General features: G+C 38.8%; 1 protein-coding gene across 1 annotated transcript in view; it reads right to left on the reverse strand.

Annotated features, from left to right (window-relative positions):
• LOC141390820 (protein toll-like) overlaps positions 1 to 14,178 on the reverse strand; it is a 388,884-nt gene that overhangs the window by 54,270 nt on the left and 320,436 nt on the right. The gene's annotated exons all lie outside the window — the stretch shown is intronic.

Raw genomic sequence — 14,178 nt, forward strand, 5'->3', positions numbered from 1 at the left:
TGGAATGTGTGACTGAATTCGGTCTAAAAATAAATCTGCCAAATTATATCGAAATCGGTTCAGATCTGGATATAGCTCCCATATATTTTTTCGGCCGATTTGACGTATTTGCTGCACTAAACACGCTATATATGCCAGAATTTGATGAAATTTGGACTGTTTGACAGAATTCGGTCTAGAAATAGATTTGGACATAGCTCCATATGTATTTTTGCCCGATTTCACGTATTTGCTGCACCAAACACCCTATATATGTCCAATTTTGATGAAATTTGGAATGTGTGACAGCATTTTGTCTAGTAATAAGTGTACCATATTATATAGAAATCAGTTTAAATTGATATATATCTCCTATATGTTACATATTCACAGTGGTGTAGGGTATCATATAGTCGGCGCCGCCCGACTATGATCCTTTCCTTACTGGTTTATACCTGCAAATCAAGAAAAAAGGCTTGGTCAACAATATTCGTCGCCAGAAGACGCTGTTGAACCGTTAAAAAAAACTTGTTTTGGAGGTGTCTCATTCCGAGTGGAAAAAGTGTTTATACAAATGATTTGAGTGATTGAATGATTTGAATATTTTGAAAAACAATAAAACCATTTGTGATGACAAATATTCGCGTTTTCATTATTGGTTCAAAAATTTATAAAGTACTCCTCGTAAAACACCTGATAACCGTTACGGAAACATACACCCATGATGACAAATACCATAATATGGTCTGATACGGACCATATTCGAACTTATACTAAGTTTGGAGGAAATATAAATTTGTAAAAAGGTTGCACAAAATAGTTTACTTCGTTCGAAAGTAGAAATGTGCTCCACAGCCAGCCAGTCAGACGGGAGGACATGACAAAATCGACTCTTGACGTATGGGTGTTTAGGACCATTATTTAAAGTAAGAATCGTTTTGGATCATTTTGAAAGTTCTTGAGCAGGTTGTTCTCGCGGACCAATTTATGACAGTATTTTTTTCTTCTTTGCAGTACAAGTTCATACTTTTTAAGACAATATCCCATAAGCTCCTAAGAACACAGCTCGCATCAACTAAAATGACTGATAAATACAAAAACATTTTGCCGAAATATTGAAAATTTCTTCCAAACATACATCAAGTCCCAAGAATGTCTATATCAGACAACACCTTCGGGTACTCCCTAACAAAAGTTCAAATTTTTGGCTGAAGTCCCGATTAAGGGCTGTTCGACATTATATATAATGGACATTATAGTTCTATCAATTATAGTTGTTGTTATTCGGATTAAAACGAAAAAAATCATATTCAAGACCAAGTAAATCGTAGGCAAGACAAGACAAGTAAAAAAGTGATTCGAGAGCAGGTCTTAAAAAGAATTTACCCAAATTTTTGTGTGAGAGGTACCCGAAGGAGTGGAAAAATATAGTCCATATTCGAACCTGATCTATATCTGGTAGATATATTAGGATGTGTAAAGTATGGATCAAATCGGTCACTCCAATCAAGAGTTATCGTGCGCACAATGTTTCCGAACATTTTTGAACTTTTGTGGGAGAGGTACCTGAAGAAGTGGACCGATATGGCTTATCTTCGAACTTAAACTAAGTTTGCACAAAATATTACGAAGGGCTTATTTTGGACCGAGTCGGCAGATCCGTTCGAGAGTTATATTGCGCTCCAACCACTGCACACGGTGTCGAAGGGTTTTTTTGTACCTTTCAGGCTATTTTCTCAGGAAGTAGGGTTTTGCCCCTGATGAAGCTTGTTCCGCCGTATGAGGTACCGTGACTTTTCCGATAATTTGTGTGGGAGGTACCCGAAGGAGTGCACCGATTGAGTCCATATTGGAACATCATCTATGTTTGGTAGAAATTTCACGATTTGCAAAGTATGGACCAAGTCGGTTACTCCCTTCAAGAGTTATCCTGCGCACACATTTTCCGAACATTTTCGTACCTTTGTGGGGGAGGTACCGGAAGGAGTGGACCGATAAAACCCATCTTCGAACTTAAACTAAGTTTGGGTAAAATATTACGAAAGCCAAATTTTGGACCGAATCGCCAGCCAGACAGACAGGCGGACGAACATGGCTAAATCAACTCCAAATTGTGTGAAACACATTTCGTCCAAACATACTTGGGGTCTAAAACCATTATTTCGATGAGGCACATTTTGCCTCTAAGAAAGTGCATAAATGCTGAGGGTATAAAAAGATACATACCTCCTCTTTCGTAACCTTTCGTTTTCAAGACAATTTCGTTCCTATAACTATACGATGCATCATTTTTTTGATTCAGCATATTTGAAAAAAATCTGTTTCAGATAATTTGTAGTATTCTCTGTGGTATTTGTTACAGCGCTATAATTTCAATCTTCATACTTTCATCTATTAAGGACCAACTGTGCAACAGAAAAAGAAATATGTTTTTTCGTGTGTAGTCTGTGTTAATTGAGTATGTCAGTGGAATAATTAGGCCTGCCTAACACACAATTTGCGCTGGTAGCTTCCAAAACTTCTTTTTTCGTACTCAACCCCCACACATTTCTTTCACTTGTTTATGTTTAAAATTGTCACATATTTTCAGGCATTAAAATAACAAATACCTTTGTCTACTTTAAGGGATTTTTTGCATATTTATTTCTAATATTATGCTAGTATCCGTTTTGATCTTATTTCTTATTTTTTTCTAAAATCTACATTAAAATTTCAATTTATTTGAAATTAAAGTGAAATTCTTCTCACTTTTCATTTTGTTGCCATCGAGGGCAGCAATTACGAAAACTGTTGCATATTTCCCTTTCCGTTTATTTCTTAAGCACAAAGCGCAAGTAATTTTTTTGCTGCTTTACAACAAAATACAAACAATTCGGCAAAAGTTGCATGTTTCCCTGTTAAAGTTGAAAGTAGTCCGTTAATAAAATTTTCTCTCTTTCATGGAATTGGCAAAGTGAGACAAGAAGATCTTATCATATCGTGAATAGTCAAGTTTTCAAAGACCAAAGGAAAGGTTGTTCCTTAAAAAAAGTAACAACAATAAAGACGAGGTAGAAACTATTTGGAATTGCAAGTGCAGTTATATAAAAAGGAAGAGATGTAATGTAAGGAATTTAAAAGCGCCAGACAAAATGCTGCACATTTTCAGGCGAAAATAACAAACAATTTTGCCAGCTAAATGTTACTATGGTTGATGTTGTTGTTATTTTTTGACTGTTTAAAGGATATAGCAACCAAAATGGCTAACAATTTTACATAGCAAAACAGTAACGCAATGAACGTAGTTTCTAAGGAAATAGCAACCATACGCCTGGCGTCTTTTGGCGAAGGAGTGAAAAGTTGCATTAAAGTTCACTTAAGAAAATTACATTCTTACCAGATAATAATTCTAACGCGTCTGTTATCCTTCTTGCTTGGCTTGTTGTTGTCTGTTTCCTGTTTTGGCAACGGATCTAGTAGACTGGCTTATTATATTTGGCAATAATAATGTGTCTGAAAAAGCATTAAAATATCTTTTATTTTTCCGTAAACTAAAACGAAAACAAGCAGGAATTAATAAAGATTTTCTTTGCTCTTCTTATTCTATTTTTATGCTAGTGTTATTCGTTATACATCCAGAAAACCAAAGATATTTGTGATTTTTTGGGTTTAAAGTTGTCAAATCAACGGATCACAACAACGCTAAAACCACCGCATACTACCACCTCAAAATCAAATGGCCAAGTTATTATCCCACTGAAGATGAGAGTAAACATCCTGCCAAAAAGACTGCCTCTATTGAAGGTAAGTTTCACGATGAGTAATAGAAAAATAGCTTTGAGCTTTAATTAAAATGAACGTTGTTTTGTTATCTTGGTGTGTGTGTCCGCCTGGTTTTAGTCACTGTTGCGGCCATTTTGACGGTAATTATTGTTGTGGCCTGCCTTGGAATGTTTGCCTTTTTGTCCAGAACGCCGTTTCATTAATGGATTCAGTTCAGCTGTAAGATGAAGGCGAGTAAGTATGATGGATAAATTGTTGCTACTGGCATATTTAGGTTTTCTAATCATTATCTCTTTGTTTTTGTTATTCTTAACCACCACCACTACTGACTGCTATTCTTTCATTTCTCGTTGTAAAGGTAAACAATAGCGAAGAAGGCAATTTGCTGTTAAATTCTAATGGAGATGAAGATATGCTGTTCGGATGATGTAGGCAAGCTGTAATATTACCCATGATGATGATGATGATGATGACGATGATAATACATTCCACGCCTCCATCAAAAAAACAATAACAACCTTTTCTATATTCTTATATTCTGTTAAATTATTACACTTTATAATAACAAAAGACAAACAAACAACAACTTTATGTTTCTATAAAATTTTTCTTGAAGCATATTTAATTCATGTTTGCCTTCAATCAATTATAAACGACAAAACAAATATAGTTTAACATATTTTTAGATTTTATTGTCAATGTGCGATTAAGAAATTCAGTTTTACTCAATGTTTTTGTCATCACCGATTTCTAAAATATAATGGAATTGCTGTAGTAAACAAAATAAGTTAAAAACGAACAGAACTTTTTATACCCTACACCACGAAATATTCTGAACTAATAAGGAATAATTAGTTTTCTTTCCAAAGCCCAACACATTTAGGTGGAGAAAATTAATATCTTTATACCTAATTTTAGTTAATTCGGTAATCTAAAAACATTGTGGCTATACAAAAACGTGGACATATGTCCCAACATTTTAAGAGGAGAAGTTTTCTGACCACTAAGAAATCCAAATTTCGAATTAAAAACTTCAAAATACCGAGGTACCGTTCAGAGGTCCGCAAAATGCCACTCGCTTTTAATGCATATTCGCGATTTCGTGCTTTTTTCATTGCTTGTTATTGCCATCTCTGTTTAATGCTATTGCTTGCTTTGCCTTTACTTTCATGAGTGTGTGCCAATTGCACACACACAACACACTACAAGAGCTCGTTGCCTTTTTTTTTGCACGCTGCCTTCGAAAAAGCACGTTGCATTTCAAAAAACAGTAGATATTTCTGGTCAAATTTACATGTTAATAAACATAAAAAATTAATGTTGAGACAATAAAAACAATTACTAGTTTAGTTTATCCTATTATTAAAGAAACCCAAAGAAAAAGCGAAATTTGGCAAATGTATTCATTTATTCAAACAGAAGATGGTACGATACTGTGTGGTGGTATGCAGTATTGTGCATACTGCATTTGCGAATCGTGTGAATACAAATGTAAAAGCAAGCAAGCATGCACTAAAGCAGTGAATCATTTTTATACCCTCAGCCTTTAGGCTATGAAGGGTATATATACTTTCATACGGGCAAAATGTGCCTCATCGAAATAATGGTTTTAGACCCCAAGTATGTTTGGACGAAATGTGTTTCAGACAATTTGGAGTCGATTGAGCAATGTCCGTCCGTCTGTCTGTCTGGCTGGCTGGAGAGCACGATAACTCTCGAAGGGATGAACCGATTCGGTTCAAATTTTGGCTTTCGTAATATTTTTCACAAGCTTAGTTTAAGTTTGAAGATGGGCTATATCGGTCCACTCCTTCCGGTATCTCCCACACAAAAGTTCGAAAATGTTCCGAAAATTTGTGCGCACGATAACTTTTAATGGGAGTAACTGATTCGGTCCATACTTTTCACGTCGTGAAACTTTTACCAGACTTAGATAAGGTTTCAATATGGACACAATCGGTCCACTCCTTCGGGTACCTCCCACACAAAATTTCGGAAAAGTTCAGTTTAGGGCCATCTCTCGAATCGCTTTGATTTTTGTTTTAGCAACTTGTATTCCCGGCCCCCCATACGTCGGTACAAGTTTCATCAGGGGCAAAACCCTACTTCCTGAGAAAATAGCCTGAAAGGTTAAAAAAACCCCTATGACACCGTGTGTAGTGGTTGGAGCGCAAGATAATTCTAAAGCGGATCTGCCGATTCAGTCCAAAATTTGGCCTTAGTAATATTTTGTCCAAACATAGTTCAAGTTTGAAGATAAGCCATATCGGTCCACTACTTCAGGTACCTCCCTCACAAAAGTTCAAAAATGTTCGGAAAAGTTGTTCATACGGTAACTCTTGAAGGGAGTAGCCGAATTGGTCCATACTTTACACATCCTAATATATCTACTAGATATAGATCAGGTTCAAATATGGACTATATTTGTCCATTCCATCCGGTACCTCCCACACAAAATTTCGGATAAGTTCACTTTAAGACCTGCTATCGAATCACTTTGATTTTTGTTGAAGCAACTTGCATTCGCTGCCTCAATTACGATGGTAAACGTTTTTTCAGGGGCAAGTCCATACTTCTTGAGCAAACATCCCGAAGGGTGTAAAAACCCCCTATGGCACCATATGTGGTGGCTGGAGATCCACTTCCATAATGGTCAATTTAGATCCATTCCTTTTAGTATCTCCTCCGCAAAACTTTTGATCTCTAATCCTAATGAACATTTTTGTCGGTTCAAATTCCCAAAATTTTTAAAAACCCCTAAAAACATACGTTTTTTGGGAAAAAAATGTTTCAATATACCTATACAGGCTGAGGATATATCTCTGTCGGCAAAGCCGACTGATACTTTTGTACTTGTTTGGGGTGAATCTGCTTTTTGCACATTCATATTTTTTATATGCAAGGCACTGCACTATTCGCTTCTGGGAAATGGCAATGCCTTTTATATGCATTTTGCGGACCTCTGGTACCGTTATATAGGGCCTATTTCAAAACATTGACCTATGGCCAATTCTGGTTTCAAATTCGAAAACATGAACCTATCTTAAGAATTTTTGGTGGATAAGTTTTTTGACCACTGGGAACCCGAAATACCAAATGTAGCTACAAGTTGGTATTTCTGGTTACTAGTGGTCAAAACACTTCTATATCAAAACGTGGACCCATACACCCCATATTCGAACTGTACCTGGCTTTGGAAAAATACACTGTGGTGCAAAAATATAGTAGATATATTCAAACTAGTTTTCCGATATAATCTATCTTGATAATAAATATTATGAAGTCCAAATGTTGGTCCAACGTTAGTCACTCCTTTCGCCAGATAGTTTAATTAGTCACAGTAGGATTAAACACAGGCCACAAGGGCTACGTTCGTGAAAATTTCAAAACTATCTGTATCAAAACTAACCCTTAAACTGCACTTATAATAATAAATAATTGTTCCACAAACATCCCAGGCGGGACAAGGGAGACTTCTCTCATATCAATGAGTGCACCCCGATTCATATTAGCTCAATGATATGGGACTTACTGTTTATTGCTGAGGCCGAAAGGCGTGCCTTACGACACCACTTGTAGAGAACTTTTACATGGCTGAAATACACAGGAAATGTCGCCAACATTACTGAGGGGTATTTTGCCACCGTTGAAAATTTGATGTTGCCTGGCCTGGGAATCAAACCCACGACCTTGTACGTGAAAGGCGGGCGTGCATACCATTGCACCATTGCATTGTATCTCAGATTAAAAGCCTGACATTAGTCTGCTTTTGGAAGGTCCTGGTCCGTTTGGTCCTGGGAGACTTTAATGAGAAGTGGAATTCGGCCCTCGGAAACGACAAGAGGGGCATAGCGCTGGTTGAGCAGATTGGATTGATAGCTCTACGTTTTGCTCGGTCAATGAGGACGGCGCTACCAGACATAACCATCGTGTCACCTGGTCTGACAAATGACGTCACCTGGCAACCCATCATTTCCCTTGGATCAGACCATCTCCCCATAATTGTCTCCATCAGCAGACCACCCGATTTCATCACCTCTGAACGCCGCACATTCGCCAATCATGGGAAAGCTGATTGACCAAGTTTCAGAGAGTTCACCAATCGCCGCTTCAGAGAATTGCCCAATCCTTCTGATGTTCGGGTAGCGGAAAGGACGTTCCGAGACATCATCAATGCTGCAGCCGCTCGCCATATACCTGCAGGTCGAATACCCGAAGTAAGACCAAACTTCCCAGCAGAGTCGATGGAATTAGCAAATAAGCGTGATGAGCTTCGTCGAACCAACCCCGACTACCCCAGAGTCAGGGAGCTGACACTGGAAGTTAGAAAGGCTGGTCGGCGAACGTAAGCGGAACAAGTGGTTAAATCATCTGAAGAGTTGCAACATTGGCGCCGGTATAAGTAAATTGTGGGCAACGGTTAAGTCACTCTCGAACCCCGGAAGGAGGGATGACAGGACCTCAGTCACGTTTGGCGACGTTACTTTGACTGACCCGAAGAGGTGTGCAAGTTACTTCAATCGACAGTTTGTCGAGCACCCCGAGAGTGACAGGGCGAAGAGAAGAGTGTTACATCGCATTAGATCTCTTCCTGCCGAGGATGAACCACCACAGTTTACAATGGATGATGTTGCGAATGCCATCAGGAACGTTCTCAACCTTTCACTAGCCACTCTTATTGTTCAAGAAGTCTGGAAAATGGGCTGGGTGGTGAACCGTACAGGCCGATTACGCTTTTGTCACCAGTAGCGAAACCCTTGAGGCCTTAGTCCTCCCCAGCATTAGAAATAGGTATCAAGTTGCCGATCATCAGCATGGATTCCGTAAGCAGCACAGCACGACAACAGCGCTGCACGCCAGGTTCGGCCGTGTGATAGAACAGTGATGGTGGCGCTTGACTTATAAATAGCCTTTGCTACTGCCAAGCACTCCACGCTATTCGAGGACATCGAGCAGACAACCCTCCGGTCAAGTTTGAAACGTTGGATAATCAACTATATGTGTGGTCGCAAGTCGTATGTGGAACTCAGGAACAAGAAATCCAAGCCCCGTAGAGTGAAACAGGGAGTTCCCCAAGGAGGGGTGATATCTCCGGGACTGTATTCCACCCCCTCCAGACCAGTGAGATCGTAACGTATGCGGATGATTGTACGATCCTGTCGTCAGGTACCTACCCTGATGACATCTGTGAGAGACTGAACTCCTATTTAACCGATCTTACCAACTTTTTCCAAGCGAGAAATATGCAGATATCTGCCACTAAATCGACGGCCACTTTGTTCACCGCATGGACGGCGCAGTATAGAAGAGAGTTGAATATCAGGGTCGATGGTAGCAGAATTCCGACCGCAAACTGTACCAAAATTCTAGGGGTCACATTCGACACCACTTTCACGTAGTCCTCGCCCTGCCACAGCTATCTGCTATAAACTTAAATGTAGGAACAAGGTCCTCAAGTCCCTAGCCGGCAGTACTTGGGGTGCAGATACAGAAACCTTGTTGACCACGTATAAAGCGATAGGTCGGTCTGTGTTAAGCTATGCGGCGCCACTTTGGTCCCCGAATATATGTGACACGCAGTGGGATAAGATTCAAATCTACAGTGGACAATCTACATGAGGAGGCAAAGATTCTTCCAGTACGGCAATATAATGAGATGCTATCGTTGCAGTACTTGCTCCACACATATCTGGAAGGATAATCATGCACTAGAGACGGAGGTCCAGCAATATAGGAGAGAACCTCTAGATCAACAGGCATATCAGGCAGGTTTGAACAGCATTCACACGGACACAGTTGCCAAGGCCATAAGCAATTATTGTGTAAATGCAGTCATCGGCGTACATCCCCCATCTATCGCAGCTGAAGAGCGTCAGCTGCCACGACAAACCAGAGTAGTTTTGGCTCAATTACGCTCGGGATATTGCATTCGCCTAAATTCCTGTTGTGTGGGAATTGATCGCACCATTTCATACTAAGCACCTATTCAACTGCCCCGCCAAACTTACTCATCTAACTCCAATGGATCTGTGGTTACATTCCATCGAAGTAGCCACTTTCCTGGAACTGGAGATAGACCCAGAGCCATATTGAAAAGGAGAACGAACATACAAACATAATAATAAAACACTGTCACAAAAGAACAACCATTGCACCACGGTGACAGTCAAACTGCACTTATGCGAACATTTTTTGTGACGGAAGGTGTTATCCAATAGTTTACGTTTGGAAGAAATATTGTTATTTGCATAATTTCGGGCAAATGTAATACTTATTTCGTAAGTTTAACAGTTGTCATTATCTCAGGAAGTACGGACTAGTTAACGACAAAATTATATAGTGCAAATAGGACCACAAAGATTTCCTGTCAAAACAATTCTACTATGCTCGATTCTCGAGGGAACATGTATAGTCCAACACCGAGCATAGTGCTCAAACGCCATTATGCAAACACACATTTCCCGGAAAAAAATTGACGTCGTAATATTTACCTTCGACAAAAATATGAAAAAGATCCTTGAACAGCCCCTAAACTGCAGTTGATAGAAAATGTTTATCTTTCAGATGGCGTGGACCGACTTAATTTAGATTTAGATGAAATATTACCATTTACAAAGTTAGGACAAAATCAGTTACTCCAGTTGCAATATCGACCTAGCCAGAAATACACATCGAAACCAAGTTGATATTACTTAAAATTTCCGGGGGTTTTCTGGCTATGTCGGTGCTCCAAACCAATGCAAACACGTAATCAATGAAATGAACTAATACTCTTGTACATTCTTTTGCAAAAATGTAATAACGGAAAACCACATCTCCACAGTAGTGGACAGCATAACAGTTTTCTTTAAAATTAAAAAAAAAACACATACACAAACATAAATACAAAAATACCATACTCCTAAAGATTGCACTCAACATAGTATTTTGGCAGTATTCAATGGATGTTGTGCGTATTTCATTTGAAGAAAAAACAATTTGTCTCCACCAGTCTGAAGTGGCAATGGTAATAAAAGCATGGTTGTATGTATGTACATTAGGCCGGCCCAAAAATGTCAAACAATTTTTTTTCTTTTTTAAATACCTACACCTATATTTTTTCCATTTGATCTTAAACCCTTATATACAATTTTCTGGTAATCGGTTAACGTTAACCCGTGCCACTTGAGCGACATTTGTCTCCATAGTAATTTGTATGGGACCAAAGGTACATTTTCACGAAAATGAACTAACGGTTGCACTTATGGTCCAATCGATGAAAAAAATTATAGCAGTACATTGTTGTGGCTAAAAAAAAAGATTTTTACAAAAATGGGATCCAAAGAAACAATAGACCTTTCCAAAATTTTTTTGTGATTTTTTGGGCCGCCCTAATGTACATATATGTGCGTAGAATGTGTGTCCAATACATTCCACTTTGTGGCTTATGTGAGATAAATTGCTCTCAGAAAACCCATCAACCAAAATCAATAATTGTTGTAAAAAACTTTTCAACATTTTTCTTTTCCTTTGATCAAAAGTCATTGGGAGTCTGTCTGTTGTCTAAAAGCTCTATTATTTAAATGTAAAAGCCAATATAAAGGCAAAAAGGAATGAATGGTAAGAAATAAATCAAACACTTTTTTAATAAATTAATAGAAATGTGCACATTAAGGATGCTATATATGCACTATCATTTACTAGGTTAGTTGGTGCCACAAAAGTTAAGAAAACCAGATACAAATTTTTAATTTTTTGCATTTTCTTAAATTTGTTGTCCGACTGCACAATTTAGTCGAAAAAATCCCCTAGTAATCAATTTCATTGCCCTGTTAATTATATTGTTGTTCTTCAAAATATGGATGGTATTTAACTAAAATAAACACACATGACATGCGTACTCTGCAGTCCAAAAATACAACGTCAACAACAATAACATGCGATCAGCACGGTCTTATCAGTTAGTTGATGCGTAAAACTAACAAGCCATTAAAGATTCCCAATTCATTTCCCTCACTCTATACACGATTCCAAAAATAATATGTGATACCCAATGTACTTACAACTAAAAATGTCTTATCCAATCCACCACTATACGAGCATTGTTGACTGCTATATTCGAACATACCTAAAAAGAAATAAGAAAATTATATATCAAATTAGAAGACTTGTAATAAAAAAAGTTTTAACTTTAAAACAACTAACAAAGTTACTTTGTAACATTATTAAGAATTCTATAGTAATTAATAACGTTAGACGTAACATTTTTCTTGAACTTTTAGAAGTTACTGTGAACATAAGAATAAGAGTGTGAAACAAAACAGATATTTGCATAGTTATCATACCATTACCATCCTTTAGAATATGAAGTGGTAGTTGAGTATATGTTACTAGAATTACACTAAGGACACAATTTGCATTATTATTGGTGGGGTGACGTAGGGGATCAAAGTTACCAAGGAAAGGTCCTGACCGGCTTAAACATAGCAAAGCCCAGGATTTATCTTGGTCCCTCTTTCATCTCAAGTGGACAATGACCTCCCCGTGGTGTCACCTGGGGAACTGCCTTTACCACGCGTTAAAGGTAGTGAGCTAACATGTGCCGCGCGTTCACCAATAAGAACGTTAAAAACTTGGGGTGGTCGTAGGGTTAGTAACCCTCCCCTAGAAAAAGCAGCCAACTATAAAAAAACGAAAGAAAAGAAAAACATTCCCCTCTAAAGTTGACGACCCCCGCAACCGTTTTAAGGACCACGATCAGTGGACCTGCACCTGGAATGTTCGCACTCTTTATAGAGAAGGTGCAGTTTACGCATAGGCAGATGTACTTAAAAAGTACAAGGCCGATATTACTGCCATACAGGAAATACAATGGATTGGGAAAGGCGTCACAACAGCACCTAAAGGTGACGCACTGTATTATAGCTGCCATGACGTAAAGCATGAGTTTAGTTGCGGATTCGTAGTTAGTCGGAGACTAAAACATCTGAAATCCAGCTTCACCCCAGTGAATAAAAGACTCGCTACAATTCGATTAAAAGCAAAATTCTTCAACATCAGCTTTATTTGCGCTCATGCTCCCACTGAAGACAAGTACGAACAGACCAAAGATATATTTTATGAGCGCTTAGAAAAAACTTATGACCGTTGCCCTGCCCATGACATTAAAATTATTCCTGGCGATTTTAATGCCAAGATTGGAAAGAGAATATCTTTGACCCAACAGTCGGGAAATTCAGTCCCCATAGTAAAACATCTGACAATGGTATGAGGCTGATAGACTTTGCAGCTGCAAAAAACATGGTAGTTAGCAGTACCAGATTTAATCATCTCGGTAGTCATAAGGACACCTGGCTGTCTCCAGATCAAAGAACAAGTAATCAAATTGATCATGTTGTAATAGATGGAAGACATTCATCGAGCGTGTTGGATGTACGATCGTTCCGAGGACCAAACATAGATTCGGACCACTACCTTCTTGCAGCAAAGGTACGTACCCGTCTAAACGTCACAAATAAAGAACGAACAGATACATCGCGGAAGTTGGACATCGGTAGGCTGCAAACACAACAGATAGCCACAGCATATTCCACTCAACTAGCCCAATTGCTTAATGAGAGCACTCCTTGTCTCGATAACATAACAACACAATGGCAAAATATTGCCCACTCCTTGCAAACAGCCGCAAAATCCATACTTGGATACCAGAGACCTTCATCAAGGAATCCATGCTATGACCAGGAGTGCGGTATATAGGTCTACTCTATAATCAGTAGCAACGCGTAGCACACAAGAAGGATATCGGGAGAAACGTCTTTTCCGCAGGAAAAAGGGAGAAATAAAAGGCGGGAGTTTGAAAAAATCGAGATGTACAGGAGCCAGAATGAAGTCCGAAAATTCTACCAAAGAGTGAAATACCAAACTGATGGCTTTGGTACAGGAACATCCTCCTGTAGAGACCAGCAAGGTAATTTGGTAACTGATACAGATAGTGTGCTCAGGATATAGAAAGAGCATTTTTCCAACCTGTTGGTATCCAATAGTAGCGAAGTCGACGAAGATATCACAGATCCAATCCCAAAAGATGGTATTGAATGTATACCGCCCAGCCAAGATGAGGTAAAGACAGCAATAAACCGACTGAAGAATAATAAGGTAGCAGGAGCCGATGGCTTACCAGCCGAGCTGTTCAAAACTGGAGGCGACACGCTGATAAAGTGTATTTATTCATCAGCTAGTTAGCACTATCTGGCTGGAAGAACGAGTACCCGACGATTGGAACCTGTATGTTCTAACTATAGGGGCATAAGTCTTCTCCATATTGCCTACAAGATAGTGTCAGGGATATTGTGCGAACGACTAAAGCCCATGGTGAACGAAATAATTGGACCATACCAATGCGGCTTTAGACCTGGCAAGTCCACCATTGACCAGATATTTGCCCTGCGGGAAATCCTG

The sequence above is a fragment of the Musca autumnalis genome, unplaced genomic scaffold (assembly GCF_047663935.1).
Source record: "Musca autumnalis isolate F117 unplaced genomic scaffold, ASM4766393v1 scaffold_1, whole genome shotgun sequence".
NCBI lineage: Eukaryota > Metazoa > Arthropoda > Insecta > Diptera > Muscidae > Musca > Musca autumnalis.